Genomic DNA, 14105 nt, shown 5'->3' with positions numbered 1-14105 from the left:
TTCTTCCCTCTGGCTATTTTTAACAATTTCTCCTTGTTTTAGATTTTCAGCAGTTTTTAAATTTTTTAAAAATGTATTCATTTTTGAGAGAGAGAGAGCATAAGCAGGGGAGAGACAGAGAGAGGGAGATAGAGGATCTGAAGTGGTCTCTGAACTGACAGCAGTGAGCCTGATGAGGGGTTTGAACTCACAAACCGTGAGATCCTAATCTGAACTGAAGTCATATGCTTAACCCACAGAGCCAGGTGCCCCTAGGTTTTCAGCAGTTTAAATATATATATATATATATATATATATATACACACACATACATATCTATACATATATATACACATATATATACATATATACACACATATATATGTGTGTGTATATATATGTATATATATATTATAAGTTTCAGCAGTTTATATATATAAGTTATATTTAAATATATATTTATATATATTTAAATATATATTATATATTTAAATTATTTAAGTTATATATATGTATATATATACATACATATATATATACATATATATATATATATATATATATATATATATATATATATATTCATTTGTTTAAGACTAAAAGACACTGAAAGTCGTTTCAGGATTGCTGAGTACCAGATCACTATAAAAAGAAAACTCACTAATTGCAGGTTAATATTTGTAGTACTTTTCTTAAAATAAAATGTATATACTGTTAAATTTGCAAATATTTAGTGTCCAATTTATTGAATTTTGACAAAAAAGAATTATTTTAACTCCCCAGGTGACCCTAATGTATAATCAGAGTTCACTTGCTCTGCACTATTCAGTGGTGCCTTCTTAAGTTTTACATTGAAATTCACATGGTGAGAGAGATTGTGGCAAGTTTTTAAAGGGAACAGATCTTAGTTTTCCTGGTTTCTGCTTTTCCAGATAAAGCTGCTGGTGAAGCAGGTTTAGACCATTGAATTTGTAGTAGTTCACCCTAAGTATTTTCTTTTCTATTAATATGTGTTTCTTCTTCTTTAAAGAGGTATTGCTTTTGCTTTTCTTGGAATTCAATTTACCATTTACAGAATAACTTCACACTCGTGGCATGATAATTTCAGAAAGCTATTAGAGAAAGGGAAGAGAAGCTGAAATGTCCACTCTGTTTCACACATTGTTATCAGCAGCTTTTGAGCAATTCGTCTTCTTCCCATGTTCCATATTCCCTTTGAAGGTTTTGAGACTTCCAAAAGTACCACTCTCAAGAGACTAACTCATTTCAGCTCTGGAGACTTGAGTTAGTATCTTCTTTCTCCTTGAGGATGTGTAAAAATCACTTGAGGGGATTCTAACCAATTTATATTAAATATTTCCAAGGTAGCAGTGCCAGCAGACACCTGTGCTCCTTATATTTGACTTGGTATCTCTTACTGGGAGAGTCAGTTGTGATCTAATTATAAAAAGAGACATCTAAGAGACCATCTGCTTTTGCAGGAACTTGCATAGTGGGAAAGTAGCTTAAGTTGCTTGGATAAAGGGACGGTGGTTTTGTTGTAGTGTCAACTCTGACACCCATCCTTGAATCTGCTCTTTGTCTAGCTACATGAAGAGCTCATAGTGATGACTGAACAGGTGCTATATACATTCTAATTTTAGCCAAGACTAGCTGCAATATTTATAAGGTTAGCCAGGACTAGTTGCAGTATTGATAAATTCTTGATGGCCTTTAGAAGGTAAACTGTATCTTCTGCTATTTGCCAGAATAGTGTTGTTATAGACATTTTTGCCCTAAGATTGAATTACTTAAGGATGGGCTCATTTCAGGATCAGGACAGGTAATGAAGTAACATTGCTAGATTTTTTTGCATCTACCAATCTAGATTGTAGTGAATATTGAAAATGTATAGATTATAGATGGTGTACTAGTTATAGTAGTTATTCAAATAAATATATGAAACTTGGCCATGTTTATGCTTTGTTCTTAATTATAGATAATTGTTTTCTCCCCAATTATGAATTTTTGAAAAGTATCAGGGTTTTTTTCTATTTGGTTGTTTTATTTTTTTAATAAAATTTGTTTTTTATTTTAATTTTTTTTTTAAATTAAGTATAGTTGATATAAAATATTTCATTAGTGTCAGGTGTACAACATAGTGATTCAGCAATTCTATAAATTACTCAGTGCTTACCATGATAAGCATAGTTACTGTCACCACATCGTGTTATTATACTATGATTGACTAAATGTTTAGACAGTTAAAGGCTTATAAGAAAATTGTGAAGATAGTACAGAATGTTTCCATGAATGCCACATTCAGCTTCTCCTCTTAAGACTTTAATTAGTAAAATATGTCTTTAATAATAAATGGACCAATATTGATCTATTATTATTAACTAAAATCCACATTATGTTCATATTTTTTATTGGAAAATATTATTAGAACTGAAGGTCCTGGTGCTAGGTGTGGTTCTTGCTACTGGGGAGTTGTTGCTTCTAGGCCTTCTCAGATGATAGTGCAAGGAAATATAAGGGTATATATTAACTAATGTAAACACACACCTGTATATGTACAGATCTATAAATACTTCTGCATAAAACCATATATATTTATATTAAGCTAAATATGATTCATACTGATGTCTCCAACTTGGATCCATTACCACATGGATCATTTTTGTCTTCTTCCTTATCATCATCCATGGATCCAATTAATTGTTCAATATCAATTTACATAGATAGAAGTTTCAGAAGTGAAAACCCATACCTATGTGTGATATAACTGTATCACCTAGCGTAGGATGCTTTTGTAGCTTCTTTTGCATTTATTTTTACCTAATTTACTCATTTCCAAAGTTACTCAGGCCATCACCTTTTCCTCTACCTCCTTCACTGAAGTTATTTTATACTTGTGGAATGCAATTTGTTTTGTCACATTCTACATTCACTTTAGGATTCCCTCAGTCTACTAAATGGCTGTTAAAAACTTGCATACAATAAAGGTCAGTCTTTGTATTGTAAAGTTCTGTAGGTTTTGACTACTGTGTGATGTCATGTATGTACAGAGTATCAATTATATATCTTTACTGCCCTCAAAAATTTCACTGTACTTTACCTATTGAGAAAACAAAAAGAGGTTGATGATAAGTTTTCCTGCTTTGAATCTTGTATAGGTAATAGGAATTATTAGACATGGAAGGCATCCAGGAGAATAACAGAGTCCAAATCTGTCCTTTGACAGATAAAAAAAATGGAGGCATGATATAATTGTGTCTAATCTTACAGTTTTCCACACTAGTCACTGTGAGGGATGCCATCATTTGCATGTCTAAATTAGCTTCTTTTCCAAGTAAGTCTCAACGACTCTAGAATGGCACAAATGTGGCCATGGGAAGTCAACATTAATGCAATAATGGTTTCTTGGCACTGTGTCAGAATGGTGGATGAAATATACTAAAAACCAGGCAGGCAGCGATGTCTCAATGATTAGCAATGGTAACTGTCAGGAAATAGACTGAAATCTGGGTGCAGGAAAAGAAAAATGTGTATGTGTTACAAGGAGAGGGAAAGTGGAGCACACGGTGTATAGGCTGAAGTGAATGCATACTGATGGGAGTGACAGTAATGAGATTATATGTATTATAAGCACCAACAATTATACTCTCATTACTAAAATACACAAAGGGAATGAACACAATTATGTAGCAGACACTGCGGGACAATGAACTTATTATACCATTTGTACTGCAGTCTACAAGAGTTTACTGCTAGATTTTATGCTTTGTGAGAACAAAATTAAGTATTTCCCCCTTTATGTCCCTATAACATTGGGGGAAACTACTATCTGAAGAAATGAGACCAGAGTGGGCCTTCAGCAAACATCCACTTTTAGGGTTTTCTTTGCAATGTTGGGTGAGAGGTGAAGGGGAGGGTAAAGCATCTTCTAGGCCCCTTCAGCCTTCTTCAACCAGAGCAATGCTTCTTTTATCCCTTTTATAGGCTGACTGTTTCTGTTGTATCTTATATAACAACATGATTCCCCTGAAACCAACACAAGTTTGGAACTCAGAAGTCTTTTTCAATTGCTTACTTTGGGGATAAAGAGTCTGAGCCTTTAAGAGATGAAGTGGCTTGTCTATGGTCAAACTGAGCTTGGCCAAGAACCATGTCCCTGATTTCCCTCATTTGCTCCCATGGCATTCCACTGTTACTTGTTTTATTACAAAAGGGTTGTGGCCAGAGCACATGTTGTCCATGATGTCCCATACTTGGAAGGGCTTCACCCAACATGACGTACTTCTCCAGCATTGCAGAAGCTGGCAGTGCAGATTATTTCCAACACACTGCAGCAGCATTGATGATCTTTCAGAGATAATGCTTGGATAAGCTGGAAGGGCCATATGTGCCAGACTGTGCTAATTCATTTCGATTGAGATAATTGACTTCAAGTACAACGGCCCACAGTAAAACCTAGAAGTACAAAAATACTGATTAAGAATTTACTCTGTGCTAGTTACTGTATAAGCACTTTACGTATGGTATTTAAGATTAATGCATTGAGAACTAGAAAAATGGGTAATTCATTTGGAATGGTGACCACCAATCAGCAAAATATTTCCATTCAGTTCATGCAAGGTATGGCTTAATGCACAGGAAAAATTAAAAAAAAAACAGAATAATTAGGGACACTTACTACAAACTGGACTGAGCAGGGGTTTTGGAAGCAACAGTATTAAGGATGGTAGAAAAGGTAACCCATCAACTCATTTCAATTCAGAAATGATGTACATACCAGTGATTTGCTGTTCCACTAAAATCTGTTCCACTGAAACCAGTATTTCTACTTTGATATGAGTGTATATGGATGGGATCACCTGAGCTGGCTTCCAATAGGAGGCAGAAGACCAGAAGGCAAGAGGAGAGAGAGGTTAAGATATGCTGCTTTAGCAGTGCATCTTTGGCAGGAAGTAAGAACTTCTGAGACTATAATTTCTGTGATGGCAAACTCTCCATGGCTATATCTCCCACTAGACTTTAGAAGCAGTATTTCCTCCAGTGTCCAGTCACCCCATGACCACTCAGTTCAGCACTGGGAGCTTCTATAGTCTCTGGGAACCTTATCATCTTTAACCCTGCCCTTATTTCTGTCCTTATAATCTCATTTGAACCATATGGGATGAATTCCTTTTCTGTTTGGACTGTGACATAGGCAACACAAAGACTTTAAAGTAATTAGAGTAGTTTTCTTGTGTGGTTCAATACTGGCTTTGATGGAGGTATCCAGAGTGAAACTCCCAAATGTGGTGAACTCCATCAACTCCACCAGCTTTCTAGATTGTCTACTTAAAGAACAGACCTCACTGCATATCATATAAGATACATAAATTCTTGTACATCTCTTAAAGCTTCCCCTTACCTTCCAATTCCAGCATAATTCTTCACATACAGCAAGTGAGCTTAGAGAACATCTAGAGGTTTTTTATGATTTTTGATTTAGAAAATTCCTTTCTGTGTCTGAGCACAGAATGGCTGCCACCTCTTATAATGGGAGTTGTATTAGACTAAGGACACGGACCTGGGTCTCATTTCTTGCTGTCTGACTTTAGCACAGCCACATGGACTCTGTGATCCATTTTCTTCAATCAGTGTTAGGAGGCATGGGGCTGTCTCTTTCAGCCCTACAGTTTGTGTGATTTGCATTTGTCTCTAACATAAATGTTCCTGTTCACATGTTTGCATATTAGTGGCTTCACTTTGTATTCACAGACTGATTTCTAGGTCTAGATAGCTAGCTTCTTCAGCAGGGAGAAAGAAAGGGCTGGCTGACCAACAAAGCATAGTGTAACACACTATGAATTCTCTTGGAAAGTAGAGGCAGCTCATGGCATTTAGGCACATTCCCGTATTTTGCAGTGTTTTGGGGCAGTGTTTAAATCACATAGCATTCAGCGCCTCTGGTAGCTGCAGATGAGATGCCAAAACAGGTTCCACTCGAAGCACATGGCTCATTTTCAATTGTGCTCAGCAATGAAGACAATCTGTTTCTCTTCCCTGCCCACCCCAGTCCCCCTCAGGGCTCTGGGCTGCTTCCCTCCCTCTGCAGTTATTTCCGAAGCACGACTAGAGGGAGCTGCAGACTAAATTGCTTTCTCCTCTTGCATCTTTGTACATGTCAGATGAGATCAGACTCAAACCAGGTTCTATTCTCTGCAGTGCTGATTCAAATAAAATCAAAATATCTGTTACGTAGGACATGATTAGAAGTATATTTACTTTGCTGCGTCCCCTAATGGTGCTGTCATCCAGTCCCTCAGGCAGGGATATAAGGGGAGCCGATGAATCACAACTTCTTTCAAGGCAGAATCTTTTCCCTTGGTTCTGTCTCTAGAAGGTCTCCATGAATGTCTCCACGGGGAATGCGGGACTCACCCAGAATTCTGCTTTCTCTACTCTTTTGCTTCCAAATTATATAAACTTGTAGAGTTCCCTTATATTCTGCACTATTTTGCCACACAGTAAGGGAAAACGGTCCCTGAGGAATTTGTCTCAACACCAGATTTTTGTTCATCTGTGCTGGTCATTTGAACTTCCTCTTTATTTGTCTTTGTTCTTTATTTTGCTACCAGATCCTTAAACAATAATCTTGTTTCCTTATAAAATATTAAACTAAACTGAGCTATGTTGGGCTCTCTCTCAAATCCACATGGTGTCTCTCTTTCTCTGGAAGAAAAAAAAAACACAGTGAAAGGTTTACCTAAACATTGTTCTTTTCCCTTTATTTTTACACAAGCACTGTGTATTCTTTTTTTTTAATATCTTTTTTAGATACAAAGGAAACTTTGTTGTGAAATCCTCTCTCTTAGTAGTCAGTCTGAGACAGAGTTTTAGCTTTCTTTCCTGGTCACACGAGATCACTTTCCAGAGGCACGTATAGACACAAGGTGACAGCACATGTTGGCAAATGTGTTTGGGGGCTCTCAGGATCTGTAGTTCAGGTACTGTGGAAGTCTTGTTGGCTGTGTTTGAGAACATTTGTCTCCTCTCTCATTCAGGGATGATTGCTCTTCCATGAATGAGGGTTAAGGTGTTTTTTGGCATTTTCCCTGCTCTCTAGTACAAACCAACTTGTTCTTGGAGAAAACAGTATCAAGGAACAGGAACAACTCTGCAGTCTCTGTGCTGTCTTTATGCATCAGGCAGGCTCATTCCTAACAGGACCAAATGTTAAGTAGTGTCCATCCTACCATCACTGGGAAGGAGATAAGGAAGAAAGGGAAAGAGAAGTCTGAGAGTTCTCAATAGCCCACTTGACAGCATCCAACAGGAGGATTGGACACATTTGTATCAACTGTTCATATGAACGTAATCTAAGCACACAAAGTGGGGACATAGCACATAAGGCACTTTCCTGTCACCAGTGCTGAGGACAATCCTTCCTGTCAGAATGTCTATCAAAATTGATCTTGAGTTTAGACAAGAGGAAACATGGACAGTACCCCTGGGCTTGGTCTCGGCCCTCCATAATTTTCTGTCCGGTTTAACAATCCCTGCTTTGCTGGTTCTCATCTGGGAGCCATTGTGTATGTCCACCCAGTATCCTTTTTAACTTAAAAAAAAGTATCTAATCTCCTTTATAAAGTTGAGGGGAAAACACTTCAAGTCTCGAAGAGACTGTTAAGTCAGGAGTCACTTCCTGTCCTGACCGAGCCAACATGCAAGGCAAGTTCTTATGGGAGTTTCATTAATTGATTCTGATTCCTGTCACTGGCCTTGCTTTAGAGAGCATGCCCATGAATTCCCAGTTACCTGAATTTCCACAATTCCTTTGGATCAGGGCCTTTCTAAAGCTTGGTCCTTCAACTTTCTTTTGGATTCTATGACCTACCAAACATACTTCCAATAAGTTACCCCCTTTTTTTCCTTAAAGTTGTCCCACATCAATTTTTGTTGCTTACTCTCCCTCTTCCAACCCTACTTGCTCTAATCTTTCCCTTTTTCCTATTTTTTAAAGCCCATGTTGCATATTGCTTTCAAACTATTCTCCCTACCCTACCACTTATCTATCCTTGCTAATATCCCCAGTGTTTCCAGTTCCTCACTGGTCTGTGTCTGAATCCCTCAGCCTTGCTTTTAACACTCCACATATGCTCTCTGCACCTGCCTTCAAAGGAAGACATTTTCAAAGAGTCATATGATATGGGAAGTAATAAAAATAGGGATTAGAGAGATAACACAGGGGAATGAGTGATTGGTGTCTGTTTTTTTTTCTAATAAAAACATGAATATAAAAATAAGATGGGAGCACATGAGTGGCTCAGTCAGTTAAGCATCTGACTCTTGATGTCAGCTCAGGTCATGATCTCATGGTTCATGAGTTTGAGCCCCATGTCGGGCTGTGAGCTGATAGCATGGAGTCTGCTTGGGATTTTTGTCTCTATCTCTCTCTGCCCCTTCCCTGCTTGCATTCTCTGTCACTTTAAATACATTAATAAATAAAAATAATAATGAGATGTAAGATCCTTTGCTTCTCATAACATTCAATGCTTTGAATCTTATCCCATCCTGATTTTTCTTATTGACATTGGTTTTTTAAAAAAAAATCAGAGTAAATTTGAAAATCTAGTTGTCTTTATTAAATGATTCATGAATTGGGCAGCCTTCCATCTAACAAGTAGAGGGAACTGGAAAATTTTTATAGGAAGGAGGGTGTGGCAAGAAAGTTATAAGTAAAAGAAAAGAAAGAACTGTTTCAGGCAAGATCACATTCCCTTAGGGATGCTATCATCTTCCTTTGGGTAATGGAGAGGATCCATGTGACAGATTACTTCACTGGTGCATATCAGAAAATTCCTGACGAGTTAAGACTTACATTTCTGGAGGAGGTGGAAACTGCATTTAGGTTAGTATTAAGCCCTTGGTTTGATGACATTTGGGGCCTGTTTTTTTTTTTTAATTTTATTTATTTATTTTGAGAGAAAGAGAGCACAAGTAGGGGAAGAGCAATGAGAGAGGGGAAGAGAGAGAATCCCAAGCAAGCTCCACACTGCCAGCACAGAGACCAATGCAGGGTTTGAACCCACAAACTATGAGATCATGACCTGAGCTGAAATCAAGAGCTGGACACTCAACCAACTGAGCCACCCAAGCTCCCCAGGGGCCTGTGTTTTCTTTTTAACAGCATGCCATGGGAATATTGCAACTTGGTCAGAAAAGATACATATACATACATACATATGTGTATGTGTGTGTGCGCGGGCATGCACATGCCAGTCATTATGCCTCCCCACAATAAAGACTTTTGTCTGCAAAAATCTGAGCAAGCACTCTGCACACTAGGTACATATGAAAAAGTACTCATAAAAATCACTGTGTAAGCAGAGGGAATACAGTCATATTATGTCACATATAAATGCCATTAATTCTGCCATTTGACAATTCTATAATGTCTTTAAGTATGCTGTCCCAATCCTACTTTGGTAATTTCTCAGGGATTTTGCTTGAAAAAATCCCTGCTCGTTTATGCTCTCTCTCAAAATAAATAAACATTTAAAAGTCATTTTTCATTAAGGAAGTAAAAATATATCAATTTCTGTTGAGCTGTTTCCATGAGAAAACTCAGTCACACTGATGGACAGGAAGTACACTTCTCCTAAATACGTTTCTGCCTTTCACCTTGTGCTTTCATTTCCTCTGATGACTGGCAGGAGCTTCAGTTTCTATAAAGGAATGGTTTTGTGTCGTTTGCAGTGATCCTCTTTGCAATTCTCCATTCCATCTAAAAACATCTAAATTTATTTTTTTTTTAAGTTGTCAAGTTGCATGGTTTTTTTAATGTTTATTTTTTGAGAGAAGGGGTGGGGAGGGGCAGACAGAGAGGGACACACAGAATCCCTGGCAGGCTCCAGGCTCTGAGCTGTCAGCACACAGCCAGACATGGGGCTTGAACCCATGAACCATGAGATCATGACCTGAGCCGAAGTCAGATGCTTAACCAATTGAGCCACCCAGGTGCCCCAAGTTTCATGATCTTTTAACTAAAAATCTGAATACTCTTTTTTCCCCCTGGGGTGTTTGCAAGTGAAGTGTTGTTTACAATTGAGTTAACTCATCTTGCTGGCAAATGACCCATTCCATCCATTGCAGTATAAGACATGTTAACTTCCTACTTCCTTTCTAGTACATGTGTAAGGTCATTGGGGCTCATTTATTCACTAAATATCTATTGAGTGTCTACTATATGTCAAATACTGTGATAGTCATTGGTTACAAGTGGTGAGCACAATAAGGAACGGTTTATGCCCCCTTTGAACTTGATAGGGAAATATTAATCATAGAATCATTCATTAGTTATCTATTCCTATATAAAAATTATCTAACACCTAGCAGTTTAAAACAACAGACATGTATTATCTCGTTCAATTTCTAAGGGTCAGGAAACTGGAAGTGCAGGACACTTAGTTCGGTGGTTCTGGCTCAGAGTCTCTTATGAGGTTGTAGTCAAGCTGTTGGTTAGGGCTGTAGTCTCTGAAGATTTGATGAGGACTGGAATATTTATCTCCATGCTCACTCATGTGGCTATGAGCAAGAGGCTTAAGTTACCATGTGAGCCTCTCCATAAGGCTGTTCATGATATGGTTTCCCTCAAAGGCAATAATGAGAGAGAGAGAGAGAGAGGGACAGAAAGAATAGCTAAGACAAAAGTGAAAATCTTTTAAAACCAAATCTCAGAAGACACTTCTACCATATTTGTCATACAAATCAATCCTGGAATAATCCGAGAGGAGTCTACACAAGGAAACCACTCCAAGGAAGCAGGGACTACAGGAATTAGTGGGTTCCATCTTGAAAGCTGGCTACCAGAAATCATATAAATAAAAAAAATCTTAAAATTTAATGCATGCTATAAAGGAGAACTTTCCTCCCTCCCTCCCTCCCTTATTTTCTTTCTTAAATCATGAGGAGAATAAGAGGATTTGACCCATCAGATCAGGAAGGTTTCTTCCCTAAAATGTAAGGAATCAGATTAAATTTGAAGAGTTGAGTAGATGTTACTTACTAGAACATAATAGGGCTGTGTAATACAAACAGAAAACCTAGGTTTTGCCAGAGTACTGGGAAGAAAAGAAGCATAGTGCTTTTATGGTAGTGAGAGAAGGCCAAAGTGCAAGGAATGGAGAGTAGAAAGTGGAGCAAGCAGTACCTGATGAGGCTGGAGAGATAGTGCCATGCTATGCAAGGCACTTGGGCCGTGTTATCAATGTAGTCTTCATTCTAGTTACTTTAGTGGAATGGGCTTAAATAGAGGAGTCACCTAGTGAGACTGATTACTTTTTGGTCATGGTAAAGGATATATAACAAAAGTTTCACTTTAACCATAAATTCAGTGGCATCAATTATATTCCCAACATTATGCAACATTACCACTTTCTATTTCCAATTTTTTTTATCACCACAAACAGAAACTCTCTACCTGTTAAGCAATAGCTCCCCATTTCCCATTCCTCCCAGCCCTGTAACCTCTAATCTATTTTCTATTGTGAATTTGCCTATTTTAGACTTTTTATGTAAGAAGCGTATAGTATTTGTGCTTTGGTTTCTTATTTCACTTACATAGTATGGTCAGTGTTCATCATACTGTAGAATGTATCAGAATTCCATCCTTTTATATGGCTGAATATTCCATCTTATAGACCACATTTTGTTTATCCATTTTTATGTTACTGGACACTTGGGTTGTTTCCACCTATTAGCTATTGTAAGTAATGCTGCAGTGAACTTTGATGTACAAGTACCTGTTTGAGTCCCTGCTTTCAATTCTTTAGAATATATATCTAGGAGTGGAATTGTTGGATCACATGGCAGTTCTATGGTGAATCTTTTGCTGGTTTCTATAGCAACAAGACTGGTTGTCCTTTGGAAAGTTTACTCTGGCTGCAGAGTGGAGACCCTATCAAAGCAGTTAATAGTAGTTGCCAGTAGATTCATGGAAGGATCAGATGGTTTTGTTGAGCTGGAATTGACCTTCTTGAATTTGGGATATGTATCAAGAAGACTTAAATGGTGTATAACCAAGAACCATGTATCATGGTCAAAAGATCACTGAATATGGAATCGATAGTTATGCATTTGGATCTAGATTGACTCACTCAGTAACTGGGGACTGTCTGTCAGTGAAATCTAATGGTCTAGGCCCTGGCCTAACTCTAAGCAAGACTAATGGATTTTATTAATCCACCTTAGTCATTAGGAGCCTGTGATTGCAAATGTGAATGGCTTGAAAGACATTTAACTCAACTAGCAAAAGAACTTAGTACTCTGCAGGATCCTTAAGTTTAAAGGTTTTATGTGAACACATGCAGCTCATATATTTTTGCTTTGTTACTGTGTATTTCAATGTGATAGAAGGATGTGAATTTAAAGGACAGTTCAAGATTGTCTTTCAGCAAAAAACATGTTTCTTTTGCCCTCACTGCTATCTTTCTTGTTTGTCTTACAAATATGACAGGTAGTTGTAGACATTTTATAAAATCTCTTTTTAAAGAGTGAGCTAATTGTCAAATGCACCTTTATATCTTATTATATGTTTTATGCTCAGAAAGCATGTAGTAAATATTTGTTGAATATATGGGTGAATGGGATAGTGTTGAAAAAGGCCAAAGGTCCTATCACTAATTTGGGAGATTCAGTTTTTCTTTGTAAATTTGGTATGGGAATGAAGATGATGTTGCAGTAACAATCTTGAATTATTAGAGAATAATGGTACGAATATTCTAGGAGATGCTCAGAGTGCAGATACATCTGTCTTCTCCCCTATCTGGAATATGTCAATAATAATGTGCTGACTTAGCTACAGAATTGTCCTACCATAAAGGAGTTGTATATTTCTTTAACAAGCTGGAGGTCATGGACCATCTTATATTTCTTTGTTTCTACTATCCCTGTTGGACTAACATGGAAATAAAATTTGAATTTTATGAATTGATTTATGTTATTTTGGTTCTAGGTCGGCTACAGTTGTTCAGAGTTATAAATATATTCATGCTTGGGCCCTTTATAACCAAGATATAAATTTTCAAACTTTTTCTCTGAATTTGGTCATTGAGCCAACAACTAAGATACCAAAATCATGGTTCTTGCCTTTACCTGCTCTGTTTTCTAATCAGTCCTAGGCCTGGGGTTGGGGTGGGGGGTGGGTTGTAGGTGTTACAGAATCACTGCCAGGTGAGACTAGGAATCCATTCATGTCTCTGAGAGAGTGTTTGCTGTAGGAATCTTCAGCTCCCCCAGATACCTAGATACATTGATCACAGGGATTTTGGATAACAGGCTACAGTTTTACTGTTGTTTTCTTGTTGGTTGGTTTTACAATTTACTGTTTTAAACCATTAACCAACCTATCTCTATTTCCTTTTACTTGCTTTTATAAGTCAGAGGAAGAAAAGGATTTATGAAGAAATCATATGGTGAAATGAAGCCACTTTATCAGAATGTTTGGGTATTTCTGAAGAAGTAGAGCCTCTATCTCAGGAGACATTGTTGGCCCAGATACTGATATGGGCCCTCACTAACTGTCCTAAAGTTTTACAAGGCAGGATGGCCTTGCTTAGGCTGTTCCTGTGTGTTGCATGCTTAGATCTCAAAAAAGTTCAGAGCTATTGATGGCATGCCAGCATTTTTACAGAGTCAATGAAAACTGTAATGAAGTTTTAATAAAATGTGTACTCTATATGTATAAAGTAACCTTATATATATATTTTTCAGGGAAGCTACTTATTACTTAATGCTTATATGCTTTATGAATAAAAATGGTCATTTCTATAATTAAAATGTCATGATACACTAATATATGTGTATTTGGCTGTAGTTTCTGAAACAAAACTTGGCATGCATGATGTGACTGGTAAGAAAATAGTAGTAGATACGGGATCCGTATGAGCAAAAATTTGAAATGATTCTTATATATCCAGGACTTTTGAGCCCTGAGAATTATGTATGTGAATGTTTTTTTAATTTCAGTATAATTTTCAGGGATAAAGGCTGATTTATTCTTCTCTCTCATTCTCTTCCTCCTCCATATCCTCCTCCTTGTTTTTTGTCCAGTAGTTAAATAACATGTGGTGAAAAATTTTGTTTCCTTTTCC

Source organism: Acinonyx jubatus, chromosome A2 (assembly GCF_027475565.1).
Source record: "Acinonyx jubatus isolate Ajub_Pintada_27869175 chromosome A2, VMU_Ajub_asm_v1.0, whole genome shotgun sequence".
Taxonomy (NCBI): domain Eukaryota; kingdom Metazoa; phylum Chordata; class Mammalia; order Carnivora; family Felidae; genus Acinonyx; species Acinonyx jubatus.
The sequence above is the reverse complement of the archived record's forward strand: the minus strand, read 5'-3'. Positions refer to the sequence as shown.